The following is a 17,398-nucleotide window of genomic DNA, read 5'->3' as shown; positions in this document are numbered from 1 at the left end:
CTGACTGACACTTCCAATAACAGAGAGTGTTGTTAGAAATCAGGATAACTTATCACTTTAGAAATATGTTGTAGCTACTAAATAAGACTAACCAATCACTTTATAAACATGTTGAAATGCAAGTTTATGCTTAATTCCCTACACTGTAAGATGAAAGCGGAGTGATATAGAATTGTGACAAGTAATTGGACGTGACAGCTGTGGCTATACAGGAATTACTCCACGGCTAACAACCAGTCAGATTGCTTGTATGAGTCGTCCGTTTTATAAGAAGTCAAAATTTATTATAAGCCCCATCAGTCTACTTCTGGTTTTTATATTGTGAAGAGCATCCATAAGACGCTTGAACTTATAATTCAAGTCGATTCTATAATGTTTTATCACTGTTAATACAGTGCATCAGAGGGCATTACAGTATGTGCGTTTATGATTGTAGTCATGAATGCATTATATTTCACCATGAACGCACTCATAATGCACTATAGATGTGGTCTTCATTGAAAGTGTGACTCATGTGTATTCCTAAAAACACCGTAGGGTTTCAGGTGAAGAAAAAAAAGGTTATCTGACAGAATGGGAACAACAGCAGCCTCCCAGGGTGAAAATTGCGGCTCCAACCTCACTGTCATAGAGGTTTTAAAAGGTACAAATGAGATGAGTCACATGAGAATTGAAGAGTTTGGTTGAGATGGGAGTAATTGGTTATAGAGAGAGAAAATAGAGATGTGGAAGGGAATGAAAATAACAAGACAGAGTTGACTTCTTTTTCTGTACCTATTCCAGCTGGCATAGATAGTCTTGTAAGTGGCATGTCGTAGGACCCCTTGGTGAGACGCTTGCAAAATTACTGAAAATTAAGTGTACAAGATTGGCCCCCAAAATCCAATCTGCTACCAGCCTCAGTCATTTTGTAAAGTTGACGATGCCTGGGAACTTGTGACAGTCCAATTAAGGACATTTGCATATCGGGAGGCTTAAATTATTGTCATCCGCTGGAGCATAAAATGGGGCTGCAACTCAGGAGGAGATAGTGGTGATCTGCCCTCGGAGACACAGAGGAGTATGTGTGGGGTGTGAGAAGAAATAATGGGGGGAACTGCTTGCGTTAGCTGACATGCAATCGGCCCCAGCGCGCCTGTCCTTCTTTATTGTCCGCCCCTATGATTCTCTTCTAATACTTTCAACCTCTGTTCCAGGCTCCCATATTGTGCTCATTTTCAGGTCCATACTTGTATTTTGGGTTCCTACTAGAACATGTTTACATGAGTTAATATTAAAAATCACATTATTTTCCAGACTATCTGTCTGACTGCTGTACTGTATACAGTATATTTTTTAATAATATATGAAAAAGAAAAATATGTTATGTTTACTTTCTGAGCTCTGCCCAGACGCTCAAAGTATGTCATATGATTCGTTGATCGGATTGGTTGATTTGGCCCCTTGTTGGTGATAGACAGATGGTTTATCCAATCAGCAACCAGTATTTTCGCCCCTTCCCAAAAGATCTCCAAACGAGATTTCCCAGAGATTCAGGTTAGTCAGGTTAGTATATACATGCTACTTCCACAATATTTATACAGCACCTCGACCAGCTTTATAACCACAAAAGACATGGATTTTTCTTCTACATCCTGTCTCTTGTCCCTCCTCTGTCCGTCTATCTTTGCCACCTTTTGCTTCCAGTAGCTTCAGTTTGTTGAAATAGTTCACTATTGAGGACATCTTAAAAATTTATCTTCTAGAAAAATGGAACGCATGGGTGTGGATCATAGTTGTAAAATGCTCCATTACCAAGAATAAAAATGGATTATCTTCAGCCTGAGATAGGACTTCCATTGTGCGTTCTGAAATTCATGTGTTATCCATCTCACTGTTGTTCCCATCTTTGCCTGGGGCTTGTGTATGCTTTTGGCCTCATGTCATAGAGGCACAACCGAGGAGGTACAGCACAAGTAAAGAGATATGTCAGTTGGGTATATGTCAGAAGCAAGGCCTTACACGGAATGACTGCAGGCTGTACATACAAGCTACATAAGACATGTGTGTCTGTCTTTTCCTCTCTGTCTCTCTTTGTCTTTACATCAAATCCAGCCTGCCCTCACTTCTCGCCTTTATATCATTGTATCAGAACCAAACCGCCCGCAGGCATCTAAACCACTTTTCACCAACCTCTCTACCTGCATGGTGTCTGACTGTGTGAAGCGTTATAATGTACCTGACGGAGCATTTAGATAAAACTTTATTTACCCTGAGGGAAGTTTCTCATGGTAATCACAGAAATTAACTGCATACCAGGACAGGCAACCGGCCTGCCTCCCTCCTCTTCCCTGGAGCTAGAATGTACAACCAGGGGCGCCAAACACAGAGTGAAAATAACCTAAGTCCACAATCATATAATGGTGATAACATGTTCTCGGATGTGGATTCGTGAAAAGAGAGACTGTTTTACTGCTTGTACAATGTTTAAGATATAATCATGCTATAAGTCTTTAAACAGCACAATACTTAGCTTTTGTGGCAAACAGATGCTGTGGAAAAACACAGTCTTCTCTGCACTACAAGTTATAAATGTCCACTATGACTCATGGGTTACTGAAGTCTGCTGCATCATAGTCGAAGAAGAGGGCAAGGCAAAGGGACCGCACAACAGTTCCCCTTGGGGGCACTGATGTGATCAGTTTTCTGTTTCCTCACATGGCCATTATTTTATCAGCCATATATGAACAAAGCTGACCTTTTATCCTCTTGGCATATTGTTTTTTTTATTCTGTGTTCTCATCTTCAAACGCTTCCTTGTTGATCCCAACAACAATATCTAGGTCTGTCCCTGTCTCATTTCATTACTTTACCTTAAAGCCAAAGGCAATGACAACTCTTAGAGAGTTATGTTAGCACACTTTAATATGGCAGCACAATAACAAATCCTGTCTTGAGTGAGTTTGGCTTGCTAGGCTAAATAGAATTAAGTAGGTGAAAATCCTTTTTCTTGCTTTCTAGGCAGGAAACTTGGCAGAGAGATCTTTGTAAATCATGTTTCCAATGCATGGATCAGCCATTCCACACAGTCTGTCCTTAGAATAGGTCTTGATTTGTTTAAACGTTGAAGAGCTGCGCTTCCCTGATGCTACTGTCACCGGGATAACCCGAAGAATATTGGGCACAGTCTTGCAGTTGGGAAATGTTTGTCCAGTGCTTTTAAGAAAAACAGAGGGGGTGAAGTCTTGTCGTTGTTTCCTTTGGAGTTATCTCTCTGGGTATGCTCAGGTCTTGGAAATGGTCCTGTGTGTTTAAGTCCTGAGATTGGGACATGCTCAGTCTTCCACTCTGTTGTAGTGGCTTTGCAGATCAATATCTTCCATTTCATACAGTAAAGTTAGATCGAAGAGGAATCCATACATGTTGTCAGACTCCAAAATTTGTGTTAAACTGGTACGGAGGGTAGAGAGTGCTTGATCAACTACACTATTAAAATCATCTGGGACCCGGGACCTTAACTGAGAAAGGAATAATCTTTCTTTATGTGACCTTTATTTTCACTTTACAGACTTCATAGACTGCACATTTACTTTGAAGTATGTTGGGTTAAAAAAAATCATTGTGAGCCACTTGAGAAGCGGGAGGCCCTGTGCAGCTGCTCAAAAGCCCCTTTCGACAGCTATGGTGCCCTTTACTGTGGTCTGAACTACAATTCTTCCCTAACTTCCCCAAGTGTTTTGGTTGACTTACCCTAACCCCGCTTTCTCTTTCTCCCTACAGAACCATATTGTAGTTGCCATAGACAAAGAGAACAAAAATATGCCGTTTCCTGTTTGTTACATTGATTGGCATTGATATATTTGTAGTGCAGCAACACAAGTGGCTTATTGAAGAGGCTTCTAAAACATCCGTTAATGTCAGGTTTCAATTTCAGCCAGTCAGAGAAATATTGTGAAGAAGACGCAGTAATTTCTATTATTTCACTGTCAATTGGCATTCAGTATCTGTGGTCAGTAGAATATAAAATGCAACGCTCTATTTGATGGCATATGAACACAGTACGGACACCCTTTTCTTAAAAACTGCTGAGTAGTATCTCTCCTGTACAGTAAAATATCTGTGTGGAAAGCAGCCAACTTGATGATCAGTATAAAACTCATGACATCATTAACCCAGTTGTCACTCTTGACTGTCACTATAAGACTACACCATCCACTAATGTAACACAGCTAGGTCAGGTCCTCAGTGATGACACTTTGTGATATATTGGTGAACTTGAGCTCAGACTGCCCACAGTAAACTGTCTGACCTGGCACTGTGACAATGTAGACTGTCTTTAGTTTTATTGAAAGCTGTTTTTTTGAATTTGTGCCAGAACAACAGGCATTAACATATAAAAGAGAAGCACTCACTTAAAGAGGTGGGGATGGGACTAGAGGAGGAGGTTCAGCAGACCAAATGCCCAATACAACGGTTTCTGTCTGAAACCATGTCCCATTTATTGAATAGATCTTACACCCAACAGTGCAGGCAATACACTGGGTAAATACATTACAAGATGCTGTCAGTGAGCCAGTTATCAGTGTCTGGTCCCTCTCTGTGATGGCTAGCCTTTTACACTGCCTTCAGATATACCATATTGGAACAGTAGAAACACTTAGATGTGGACGACCACACATTGTACACTGACTATTCAATGAACTGAACCGTAACCTGCTTTGTGTCAAAAGCCCCGTTCACACATGCACTGAAATTAGACATCACATTACTACCAGCTCTCTATTACAACGTCTGTGTAGTGACTGATTGAGCCCATGTGTAAATAAAGCAGAAAATTCAGTGTGTATGTGTTGACGCAGCTTGCGCGGAACCATGAACAAATGTCCAAGGGTAAAGAAGGGTGTTTTACACAAAGATGCCAATGAAAATGTCTAACTGGACCGGTGTTGAGATGCGGGAACCTCTGTCATATGGGCCGATGCCAAAATTGTCAGAGAAATTCAAGGATCGTTGTTTATGGCCGAATTACAAAGTGGCTACGTGAACCCAGTGCATTCCAAGTCATGTCCTGCCTCCTGCATACTCTATCCGGGCGCCAACCCTCATCTAAACCATATAGAATATTTCCAGTAAGTGAGAACATGTCTGACATAAACCATCTCCTGTTGTGTGCCACGTTTGTGAAAGCAAAACTCCAGACAATGCCCTGATTTGTCCGATGTTGTCCCGAGTTCATAAGAGAAAACAGCTAAACACACTGTATGTGTCTTCCAAACATTTTTACTCAGTGCATATATAAATACATAAATATGCCCCCTTGTTGGCCAAATCCCCATCCTGTCAAATATCCTTCCCTCCCACTAACCAATTTGTATTTTACAAACAAGGCTTCAGATATACAGTATGTGTAGTTGATGTTTTAAAGGCATTCACATTAGCTACTCTGGCAGCTTGTGTGAGTTACCCACGAACGCCTTCCCTGTGATACTATGCAAAACCACTTAATCAGACTCATTTATAGGGGTGGCCGGCACTTGATAAGCAATAGTGTCTGAGGATTTTATCTTGTGCATTTAATCACAGGCTTGGGCTTTACTGCACAGATCCTCCTCCAGCTCTCAGCTCTCCCCCAAATAAAAAGGACGGACTCATTTTCAAGGAGCACCTTGTGGCTTATCAGAGGTGATAGGCTGTCTTCACTCCCCCTCAGGCCTGTAAACTGAATGCATTAGTGATGAACCATACCCAAGTGGAAAACAATTTGTGTCCGTCCGTCCCTATCTGCTAACTCGGTGTCTTCCACCACCCTTAGGCTTATGTGGCACCAGAGATATTCCTGGAAGAGACCAACTCATACAGTAGGTGAAAACGGAGGAAGGGGGGGTGGGGGGAGTCATCTACTCATTCTTTATTATCAGTGAGGATGAGGACCATCTTTACATCACATGTCAGACATGCAACATACCCCTGCCAATCAGCATTATGGCAGTTTATTAGGGTAGCATCTTAGCTGACAGCTGAACAATTGTGTTCCTCTACTGTTGACCAATCGTGTCATTTTCATGCTCCTAGCTCTTCCGAGTCATTTTCCTCTTGCGTGATCCCTTTTGAGATACTGACGGTTACACACAGACCGAGGAATATGGAAAAGACTCACAGCAGCGCACTCCTTCATTGGAGCTGTCATACTTCATTGAAATGAAAAGCCAGTGGGAAGGGTAAGAAGCTGGGAGAAAAAGAATAAGGAGGTAAAAATGTACAAGTGAGAGAAATGAAGGGTTCCGGCGTTTATCATCATCTACTTGACACACAGGAAAGGCGACATGCAGCAGTGATAAAAGAGACATGGAATGTGATAAATGTGGCTAGAGTGTAAACTTTAATGGCCCAACCTTGGATGGGAACAATTTGCCAATATTTAATTAACTGTAATGTGATCAATCAGAGAGTTAAAGGATGGAGCCGTTCCGGTGTGGCACTCTGCCAGTCGCACTCATCCTATAGCTCATTTAGCCTTGAGAAAGCTCCAAGGAAATGCAGCAATCAACAGAAGCGGCTCCGGGTTGTGTCTGGAGGAATCCCACTGTCACAGCGCTGACAACAGCCGTATGTTTTCCTCGTAAATCATCGCAGATGTTCTGCCACTTGTTTTGGATTCAGGCCTGCATTACACAGGGGAAGTGTTCTGGTCAGGATTTTTGTGTTTGCGAGATTAATCTTGCATGCTTGTGAGATTATGTTTCTTTGTTTATTTCTCATATTTCCTTCCAATATCAGGTTTGACATGGTGGATTTTTTTTCCCCTTTTGAACTCTTCTTGCCCTATTTTTTTGTCCTAAATGTATTATGTAAAAAAACAAATCCAAACCTTTTTTTTAAGAGGGTCAGCTCCGGAGCTGGTTATGTGTAGCCTGCTGCCTCAGTCTTTACACTATTATAATCCATCTTTCTTTCACCTAGTACAATCCAACTCCCCCCCTTACTCCTATTCCAGCTGAGAGTATGTTAGTATCTACTGATGCAAAGTTGTCGTTGCTGATACTGTTAAGAAATACCTTTTTGTCAATGGTGGGTATCTGATTTGTACCTGTATTGTACCTTTCCAATATTGGAATTATAAGACACTTTCTGAATGAACATTGTTCATTTATGATCTTTACTTCCCCTTGGGACTATTAGAAAAAAAGTATATCGATTAATATCATTAAGTTAAGTTCAGTCAGCCACTAAGGATTACTCTGATGTTGTCTCTCCCCACAATAATACACCAAGCGCAGCACAGCAGGGATTGGGGAGTGATGATAACTACTTCCCCACGGCCCATTCTCCTTTCCAGTGCATCATATACTGCTGTTTTATGGCTCTCTGTGTTTGATATGGACGCGCAGGGTCCGCCAAAGTCTGTGTACTTATTCTACCCTACCCACAATCTTGTCTTTCCCTAGCCAACCGAGGTCAGTCATACTTCTTTTCAGGCTATTCAACAAAATCAGACATATAGATATATTATTATATAAACTCAAATCTCAAACCCCATCCGGACCCCAGTGATGCCCACCGTCTGTCAAAATTATATTGGATCAATAGAATAGCACCTTATTCTGTCCAGGTCCAACAGGCTAAATGAAAGTGAAGTACAAAGTGATGGCATATATTATCCGAACCCCAATTTTCCACTTGACCTTTAAAACTCGCCACCAAAAAATAAGGGCCCCCCGTGCTTTCTTTTCGGTTGAGCTCCCCATCTGTCAGAGGCAAGCAGAGCGACGGTGGGGTTACAACCCTTTGACAAAAATATATGAATTGGCTAATAAAAGTTGGATGATTAAATTAAAAAGGTAATTGGATTCCTGCATGTTCAATAAAATAAAGCAGGATTGGGTGTAATTAAATTGTCTACTCGAGATTTAGTTTCTTCGCGGCTCTTTTCTTCTCAGAGCTGAAAGCAGGAGCGGGGTTGCATTGACAGGCAGAATTAGAAATTAATGATGGCACAGAGTGGTCTTAAAATCCAGTGAGACATGCATGTTTCTTTTGCTATTAGCCTGGCACCGACCAAATAGCATTTTGTTTAGGTGTTTACCTGAAATTGCATATTTTTCTTTCTCTTGTGTGCTTTCATGATCAGACACAATATATATATCTTTTGAAAATATGATTTAAAAGCTTTTCTCAAGGGCACCACGAGGGTAATATCAGATATGGGATCAAACCAAGTCTCCACTCATCATAGAACTGTTGACTCTCACTTAGTATAAATAATTGTAGTTCAGTCAGCCGACTCAGTTTAAATGGATTATTGTGTGAATGCATTCCTACCTCGTCACACAAGTATACACCGAGCTAAGCGGCAGGGGAGTGATGTTCATTATTTTCCCCGGAGAACTGAGACTCAGAACCCACAGGTGGATTCTGGGATGGAAAAGCATGGGGTTTATGAAATGCTTTGTTTGCACAAGTTGGTGTGGTGGAACCTGTGATAGCAAGTGACTGCAGCTGTCACAGTACAGTATATAGCTTTCAGGTAAGGCACAGAAGAGCAAAAATAATGATTCTGTTACTCAAAGTGAGGTATTTTATGTGAGAGTAGCAGCAGCGGCCTTGACTTGTCTGCTTGACATACATCACATGCTTTGCTTTGCTGGTGACTTTTGGGCAAATGTAATTATAACCATCATCAGCGTACATTTAATCAGCCTTTGAATGTTAAAGCATGCCAGTTACTGAGTCCTAGCTATATAACTTCGGTGTAGATCCTCATGTTTGGAGGTGCTCTTCGCTTTATTGTCATTATTTTCTGCCTTTGTTATTTTAGCCATGTCCTTTGGGGGAACTTTGTTCATTGTGGTTTGTGCTCTTCAAATGTTCCTGTCAGCCCACATGCCTCCAGTCACTGTATCATAGTACAGCAGCAGGTTTATACTGTCTACCAGGGCACTTTCAGTTCAGTTCACCTCAGGGCCTGACTGTCACTCCTTCAACCTAAATGACCCAACAACCCGTATACACACATACATTATACACACTCACACATATGCATATGTTCACCCACGAACCACTATAATACTGTAAGTGATTCATCAGCACTGATTTATTCCCTGCTGGAGTATGTGTTAATTACAGAGGGCTGATCGATAACTTCCACTAAAAGATGGCTCAAAGGCATGTATGCGTGTATGTTCCTGTGTGTGTTCCTGTGTGTGTGTGTGCATGTGAAGCCCCTAAGGGATGAGTACAGTCTTTGCACCTGCATGATGGATGGTGTGAGTGTTTTAGCCATCAGCAGTGTTTTACAGGCTGTGAGCGGTCGTCTCTCTGAGTTGACCCTGTGACAGGCAACCTGGAGCTGAGCCAGCAGCTGCCGGGTCCGGACACAGTTGGACTAACAGGGGGCATGAGCAGTCAGACGAGTGCCTGCAGTACTAATGATAAAACTACACCCTCTTGTGCTCTGCAAATTATACAAGGCACGGGTGCCATTATGGGTCGATTGACTTGAATCACAGATTTTAGGGTTTGGATGGCAATAGTAACTTAGTTTCTGTTAATTAGAGGGTGAAGAACTGCTCTTTCACTTTCCCCAACCATATTTATTCTGCCAGGCTGGGGATTGAACTTGTAACCTTCTGGAGTGCTTTTCATTATGCTAACTTATTCTTCTTTTTGTCATCCCTCCTCCCTTGTGCCTGAAAATGATTCCTCCTCTGCCATCATGGCAGATCTTCTAGTCCCTTAAATGCACCTTTGGGGAGACCATGAGGAGGCTTCTGGAGGAGCTTAGAGCACACAGACATATCCTACTGTATCTAATAAATATCTATTTGGAAACATAAAACTAGGCCAATAGAGCAAGCAAAAAGCAGATCAAGTTTTTGTTGAAGAATTAAAGAAATAAAAGCTATGGTCTACGACAGTTTTGAAAAAAAGCATGACCTGTTCAACGAAAAATCTGCTGTCTCTACGTCTGTTTTCAGTCCCAAATCCTGACGTAGCCTTCTCCACCTCTCAGAGGAATCCCAGATGTTGACTCGTGCCTATGCAGGTCACATTTCTGTGTCTTCTGTGTCACATTTTCTTGATCAACTTACGTTTTCTTCTTACCTGGGGCGAGGAGAGGCCCATTGCTGCTCTTTTCCTTCTCCATAGTAACAGAAGCTCCGGTAGCTGAGCTGCAAAGCTAATCACTAGCCGCTCAAAGTTTACCGAGAGGGAGGGGGAGTGAGAGGGGACTAGGAGGTATGACGCGAAACAGAGGAGATGAAGGGATTGGATGGAGGGTACGAGCCAGAGGGAGCTTTGCGGACCGGTTGGCACTCTTTGGTTTATTTCTATGCAGGCCTACAGCTGATACACCCGATTTCCTCCAGGTTCTCCGGCTTCCATCCACAGTCCAAAGACGTGCATGTGTTAGTTAAAAAAAGAACTCCAAATTGCCCGCAGGTGTGAATGGTTGTCCGTCTCTGTTTGCTATGTGCCCTGCGATAGACTGGCGTCCTGTCCAGGGTGTACCCCACCTCACGCCCGATGTCAGCTGGGATTGGCTCCAGCCCCCCAGGACCGTAATCTCCGTATAAATGATGTTAATAATAATTACCAATATTCCAAATCGTAGACCATAGCTTTTAGGATGGAAACTTTGGAGATGCTTTTGTGGCACCAATGCATCCATGAAATGAAATACAAATGAGTAATCAGACCCCTACTGGCTATCAAGATAAGACAACAAATTAGTCCAACCCAAAAAAAATCCATGTACTGTAAAAAGAGCCTTCTTCGTTTGTGTGAACCATTGTCAAATATCAACTTTATTATAGTAGAGATACCAGAAAAAAAGAAAAGAAGAAAAACCATCATTAGAACACACTTCCCCCTAAAATACATTTTGTTTTTCGGTGAGTTCACTCTCATTTGTAATGATTGAAATAGACATGCTTAAAGACTGTGCCTTTTACAAAGATTAGGAAACTACCGACTATGTGCCATAGCTGTCATGGAAGGAGGAGCATGTGTATGTGTCGCTGGGGGAGAGGATAACAACAATACAGGAAAGAATAGAGGGTCGCCTGGGGAGTGGTGCTAGAGCACAAATAATAGCACTGTAAAGAATTTTGGTAATTTTCTGGATGAAAAGCAACATTTAGCCGCAGACAAATTTGCCTGAGACTCCATAGTAATTAGAATCTGGGGATGTGATTATAGAAGGGCGTCAGCGTGAGCAATGACAGGCTTTGAATCCACCGAGTCAGACGCAAGAACTGCAACAATAACAACAACAAATGGAAAATGATTGTAAACCCATTAGTAGAGTATTATCATATGAGTCCATGCTTATTTGGACATTTTAATTATCATTCAAAGCACTGGGTCTGTTTTTACGAAATGTCGTTTTATTCTGTCTTTGCATGACTATGATTTATCAAGCCTCATTTTAGGGAGTTTGGAGCTTAGGCAGAAGTTTCAAGCTGAAGGTTGATGAAAGAGTGATCGTTACATGAGTGTAAAAGCATTGTTACGGTATAAAAACATAGATGTCGTGACCCACCGTATATCGAGTTTGCCGCTACACTCAGAACAAAACCTCTTTTGTTTTGAAGAATGTGAGGTACAGTCAACCTTGGCAAGAGAAAAGAGAAATAGAGAGGGTGCCATGCAGGAAATTCAAACCAGAATGTGAAGCAGCAAGATGTCGAGAGCTTTAACTTTGTGCTCTTAAGGGGAATGTGCACATACAGTACGTGGGTGTGTTTGCACTGTATGTGTTCAAATCTCGGTATAAAGGGGAAGGGCTTTTCACGGGGCTTTTGTTGCTTTTCACAGGAGCTTGTCAACACGCAGACCAAAGCTACTGTTCTCATTGTGACTTAGGCCTGTCAATCACAAAAGTGTGCAATCGCTCAAAGCAGGCATTTAGCGACTCAATTCATCAGTCTTCTAAGCCTCGTGTCGAAGGGCCATCTAGCACTAGCTTGAAAGAGCAGCAGCCTTTCGTTTTATTGCCTGTCTCGCAATAGTTTGGGATTGAACATGAAAAGCATGTCACGCAAAAGTAAGCATTAGGTTCTCTGAAACCAAAAGGATCCTGTGATATATTGTATGAGATGTAATATGATTAAGCAACTCCATACCAGTCTTATAAAAAGCTGAAGCTACATTATTTAAGGTTGGAGCTGTGTAAGGTTCATGTGAAGGTCACTCAAGATTGACTTGCAGTGGACCTGTGAACTAAGGTAAATGGATGCCCCGTTCACAACTTTCTACACTTAATATTTTACTTCAGCTTGTGCAGGTTGAAGTCATCCCCTTTCAGCAATGATGCAGTAGTGTGTCAGAGTCTGTGTTCCAATTCAATGGCTGCATCCTCCCAAGTCCGCATTTCTTACCAAATATGTCATGATAGGCTGACAAGGCCTGTTGAATTTCAAAGGCTCCTTTAGCTGTCTTTATCCCAAATTTTAAGGGCACACACTGTTGTCATAAAGTCTCACAGGAATTGTCACATGACCACCTATTTACCAGGAATAAACTAGAGGGGGCCTGTTGTTATTCATAGTTACACTGATATACTCTTTTACCATTATGGTGAATGGTATTTAAAGTACTAAAAGTGATATTTACCCCATTATACAGCCCGCCAAAGCTTTCCTTCCGGCCTGAACCCTTAGAGACCCGCAGGGCCGCCGACATAACTATCTTTAAGAAGCTGTAGCTTTAGCTGTTTTAAAGCTGGAGTAAAGACATCAGTATCAAATGAAACTAGATGGCCTAAGGCGTTCATTCACACCAACTCTATCTAGCTTGTCAGATAGGGGGCTAAATTAAGGCGAGGGATAAACTGACACCATTTTCCAAGGTGTCCCTTTACCTCTCACCTCAAGAATGAAAATGTGATCTATGGGTACCCATGAGTTTCCTCTTTGCAGATATGCCCACTGTATACTAATCCCATGCAGTTTGGGGCAAAAGCCATGCAGTTTCTCTCATGCAGGAGGCCTTGAAATGTGTTATTTTTGCTCATTCCTAAAATGGCATGTTTAAATATTTCTGCAAATTGGGGTCCCTGGACAGTTTTGGAATTGAATAAATTTGGTATGACTGTAGAGCTGAGAAAATAAATTTGGTATGACTGGAGAGCTGAGACTCTTGTGGTTTCAATTGGCCCAATTTTCATGTGTGATGACCCTCATGAAATAGGGCATTCAGAGGATGTAAGGCTTCGACGTATATTTTACAATAAATATACAATGCTTTTATTTAACATTTATAGATTTCCCATGTATTTTTTAGGAGTCTGTCTACACCGATTTGGGCTAATAACTATAACATTTATTTTGTGAGAAAGTGACATATTAGCAAGTTATCAGAAGTCAGAAGTCATGGGCCTAAATATTGGCCTAAATACTTTCTCATCTAAATTGAAAATCCAACCCCTGCAGTGTCTCCTTAGAAAAAATCTGACCCCAGGTGTAGAGGTTGAATAATATGAGGCTACAATCATCCATCCATCCATCTTCAACCGCTTGTCTGTATAGATCCCTATCGGATATATCATTGTGGCGGGGGGGCTGGAGCCGATCCCAGCTGACATCTCTCGCAGGGCACATAGAGACAAACAACCATTCAAACCTACGGGCAATTTAGAGTCATCAATGAACCTAACACATGCATATCTTTGGATTGTGGGAGGAAGCCGGAGTACCCGGAGAGAACCCATGCTGACGAGGAGAACATACAAACTCTACAAAGAAGGGCCCCAGCCCGGATTCGAACGAGCAACCCTCTGGCTGTGAGGCGACAGTGCTAACCACCACTTCACCGTGCCGCCCGGCTGCAATCATAATGTCAGAAATGGCATGGAATTGCTATATTCAAAAATAGAATTAGTTCTAGTGATCTAGCTGTCCATCAAACACTCATTCCACTCACATAGTCCCGAGGAGAGGTCTAATCAGGCAAACGCATGTGTGGATGGAGCACTGATGTGTAAAGCCTTCACCAAATGTACCGTAATGAAAAATTTTGCACTTGGAAGTTGAACATGTGTTCCAAGTTGGAAACTAAACTTACAATCCAATGAATGAGCAGTAACCCCAAAAGCAACATGCGTAAGGTGTTAATAATCATTTAAATCCGATCTGGTCATTGCACTGGATTTCAGTGTGGCTCCCACTCTATCAACATGTGTTAAATGGTTGTTAATTCCTGGGTTAATGAGCAGTGCAACATGTCAGCCTGTGCTGTACGGTCAACGCTCGGCTAATCTGTGTGTTTCTGTGTGATCCCTGCAGGTGCCAGTTAGTGAAGTGCAGCTTTGCAGAAGGTGTCAGATTGGTACATTTAGATGGAAATTTTGTAATGGTTTACCAAAAGAGTAACTCACTGGTGTGCATCAAACATGTGTCCCCTTTGGTGATTTCCTGCAGCTAATTTAATTTTCACTGATTAAATCCTATACTCATGTGTCTTCTTACGCTGTTTCTGCACTAGATGTCTGATTCTTTTTTTTCTGCAGTAGAACGATCTAAGCTGCTAGTTTTACGTCTGAGGCGGGATCTCTTGGCTGGGTCGAACTTTGAGGGGTGGACACCAAAATACCACATGTAATGTAAACGATGCAAACCAATGAACTAAAAAAACAGCAGCTTCTCATTCATGTGCTGCTGTTTGGTAACAACTAAAAGAGGGTAATTTTCATGCCACCTCATATTTCATTGACACTCCGGGTTCCCTGACTTTCTATAGGCGTGTTTCCATGTGGCCACTCAGAAAGTTTCAGGGCACGCCCTCTCAAATGGCCGTTCATTCGCCGTATTTCCATTTTAAAAAAAGGCCCCAGGCTCACGGTCGACTTTCATTCACCGTTTCGCAAGATATTATACAAATTGTTGTGAAGAACTTTTTCGTACGATTTCCTACGAACATTTATGCATCTTCAACCGCTTGTCCCTGTCGGGGTCGCGGGGGGCTGGAGCCGATCCCAGCTGACATCGGGCGTGAGGCGGGGTCCACCCTGGACAGGACGCCAGTCTATCACAGGGCACATAGAGACAAACAGAGACAGACAGCCATTCACACCTAAGGGCGATGTTAGAGTCATCAATTAACCTAACACGTTTTTGGACTGTGGGAGGACACCGGAGTACCCGGAGAAACCCACGCAGGCACGGGGAGAACATGCAAACTCCACACAGAAGGGCCCCAGCCGGGATGCAAACCTGGAACCTTCTCGCTGTGAAGAACAGTGCTAACCACTACACCAGAATACGCTGGCTACACAGACGGCTAATAGCAACCATAATTGTAATAAACACTGTGTGCAGCATTGTTACCAGCATGTGAGTATGGCTCATTATTATCCAGTGATGTATGATTTTTCTTCTATAGTAAGTGCACATAAGCCAGTTCGAACCTCAAAAGGAAGAACACTTTTCAAAGCCTAGTCATACAAATAAGTCAAGGTCACTCCAGTGTATCGAAGCAAATACTGTGTGTTGAGGTATACGTACAAGCTCCGTTTGTGAATGCAGCTTTTATTAATCTCCCATTAAGTCAATTTAAATGGTTTTATTATTATTATTAATCACTGTGAGGTGCATGGGATTGAGTTTCTTTGTTTGCTTCCTCTTTTTCCAGCTCCTCCCATTGTGAATAAATGACAGTGGGATCCACTGCTGCTGCACAATTATATTACATTGTCGCCAGGGGAGAAAGGGAGCAGGTATTTGTATGTAAGGACACGTGCGTGCATGGGTAGCGCAAGTGTATAGTATGTGCGACGGTGTGTGCGTGTGAGAGAGAGCGAGATAAAGAGAGAGGAGAGGAGGTGTCAAAGTTAGAGATAGGGACAGAGATAACTGTGGAAATCCAACAGCTCTCTGATCTTCCTTAATGAAACGTTTGTGATGATACATTTGCGATGATGACATCTCTCATTGTGGTTTGAAGTGCCTCCGCCTGTGTTAGAGCCGTAGAAGACAGGATGTGAAATTGGGGTCTCAGACTGGATGTTTTATTAGCTGCTGGATATTGCCGAGGTGGTTAAGATAGGGTATTTGATTTGCACTGCTCCTTTCATTTACTCTGTTTGATTTGCGATAAGTGACTTTTCCTCGGGAGAAATCAAGTAATTTCACAGTTTGTGCTCTTTCTGCCTTTTTCTCTTTGTGTTTATCTCTCTGCGAGTGTGTCTCTCTCTTTCTCTCTGAAATATGACTGCAGCCCTATGGACTCCGCTCACCCACTTCCTGCGGACTCCCACGCGCAGCCACTAGGCATGATTGCGGTGAATGACGCAAATTAATTGATTCCAATACAAATTAACTCATGATAGTAATCCCATACTAAGTGGCTGCTGCTTAATTTCATATTGATGAATGAACTGCCTCAGTCGGTGCTCAGAACAATGCTTTCTAATTAGAACGACACTAATTGCAGACACATTGATTGGCTGGTAGAGAGATCTTCAGAGGGTCCAGTTGGATCAGGTGGAATAATCACGTTCCTTGAACTATCTGAAAGCGTCAGGCAAGAGATTTGTTTTTTGTTTGGCAGAGAGTACATCCACAATGCTATCCGACAGGCTGTGAAGCAACAACAACACAATCAAATCATAGTGTGTTGCTGGTTGAATATCATTTGGTTTCATATACATAAATTATTCCCACAAAACACAACTCTATTGATCTTTGTGAGACATGTGTGACCCGACAGCAGTGAAGTACACCGCTGCCCCTGCCCTTTCAGCGTGGCCTCATGCAGCTGCAGGTAAACTGATTAATTAAATAGTTAAAATTATAGAATGAAGGTCATACTTTGCATGTGTAGTAAATGAGGAGCATGACGGAGAAGATTAAATGAGAACTATCTGTCAATGCAAATTTAACATTTGCAATATTTTTATACGCAACCTGTTGCTGTAATGCTACAATGAAACAATGCTATTCCCAAGGGAATGGCCTCTCGGGGCACAAAACAGGGAGGACTTCTACTTCAACTTTATCATCCCAAAGGGTAAATCTGTCTCGCTCCAAGGTGAAACATTCATTCATTCGTTCATCTTCAACCGCTTGTCCCTGTCGGGGGCGCGTGGGGCTGGAGCCGATCCCAGCCAACACCTAGCGTGAGGCGGGGTACACCCTGGACAGGACGCCAGTCTATCGCAGGGCACATAGAGACGAACAGAGACAGACCACCATTCACACTACGGGCAATTTAGAGTCACCAATTAAGCTAACACATGCACGTCTTTGGACTGTGGGAGGAAACCGGAGAACCCGGAGAACCCGGAGAAAACCCACGCTGACACGGGGAGAACATGCAAACTCCACACCCTCCCGCTGTGAGGCAACAGTGCTAACCATTACACCACCGTGTCGCCCTCCCAGGTGAAACATAAAACACAGAAATGTAGGCACACAGATTC

General features: G+C 42.5%; 1 protein-coding gene across 1 annotated transcript in view; it reads left to right on the top strand.

Moving 5' to 3' along the window:
• The window catches only part of LOC310947466 (calsyntenin-2-like), a gene marked incomplete at its 5' end in the record, with an annotated part of 259,328 nt that overhangs the window by 109,161 nt on the left and 132,769 nt on the right, over positions 1-17,398 (top strand). The window lies entirely within an intron of this gene.

The sequence above is a fragment of the Echiichthys vipera genome (assembly GCF_963691815.1).
Source record: "Echiichthys vipera genome assembly, chromosome: 5".
In the NCBI taxonomy this organism is placed as follows: domain Eukaryota; kingdom Metazoa; phylum Chordata; class Actinopteri; order Perciformes; family Trachinidae; genus Echiichthys; species Echiichthys vipera.
Note: the sequence above shows the minus strand (reverse complement) of the source record. Positions and strands in the feature narration are given on the sequence as shown.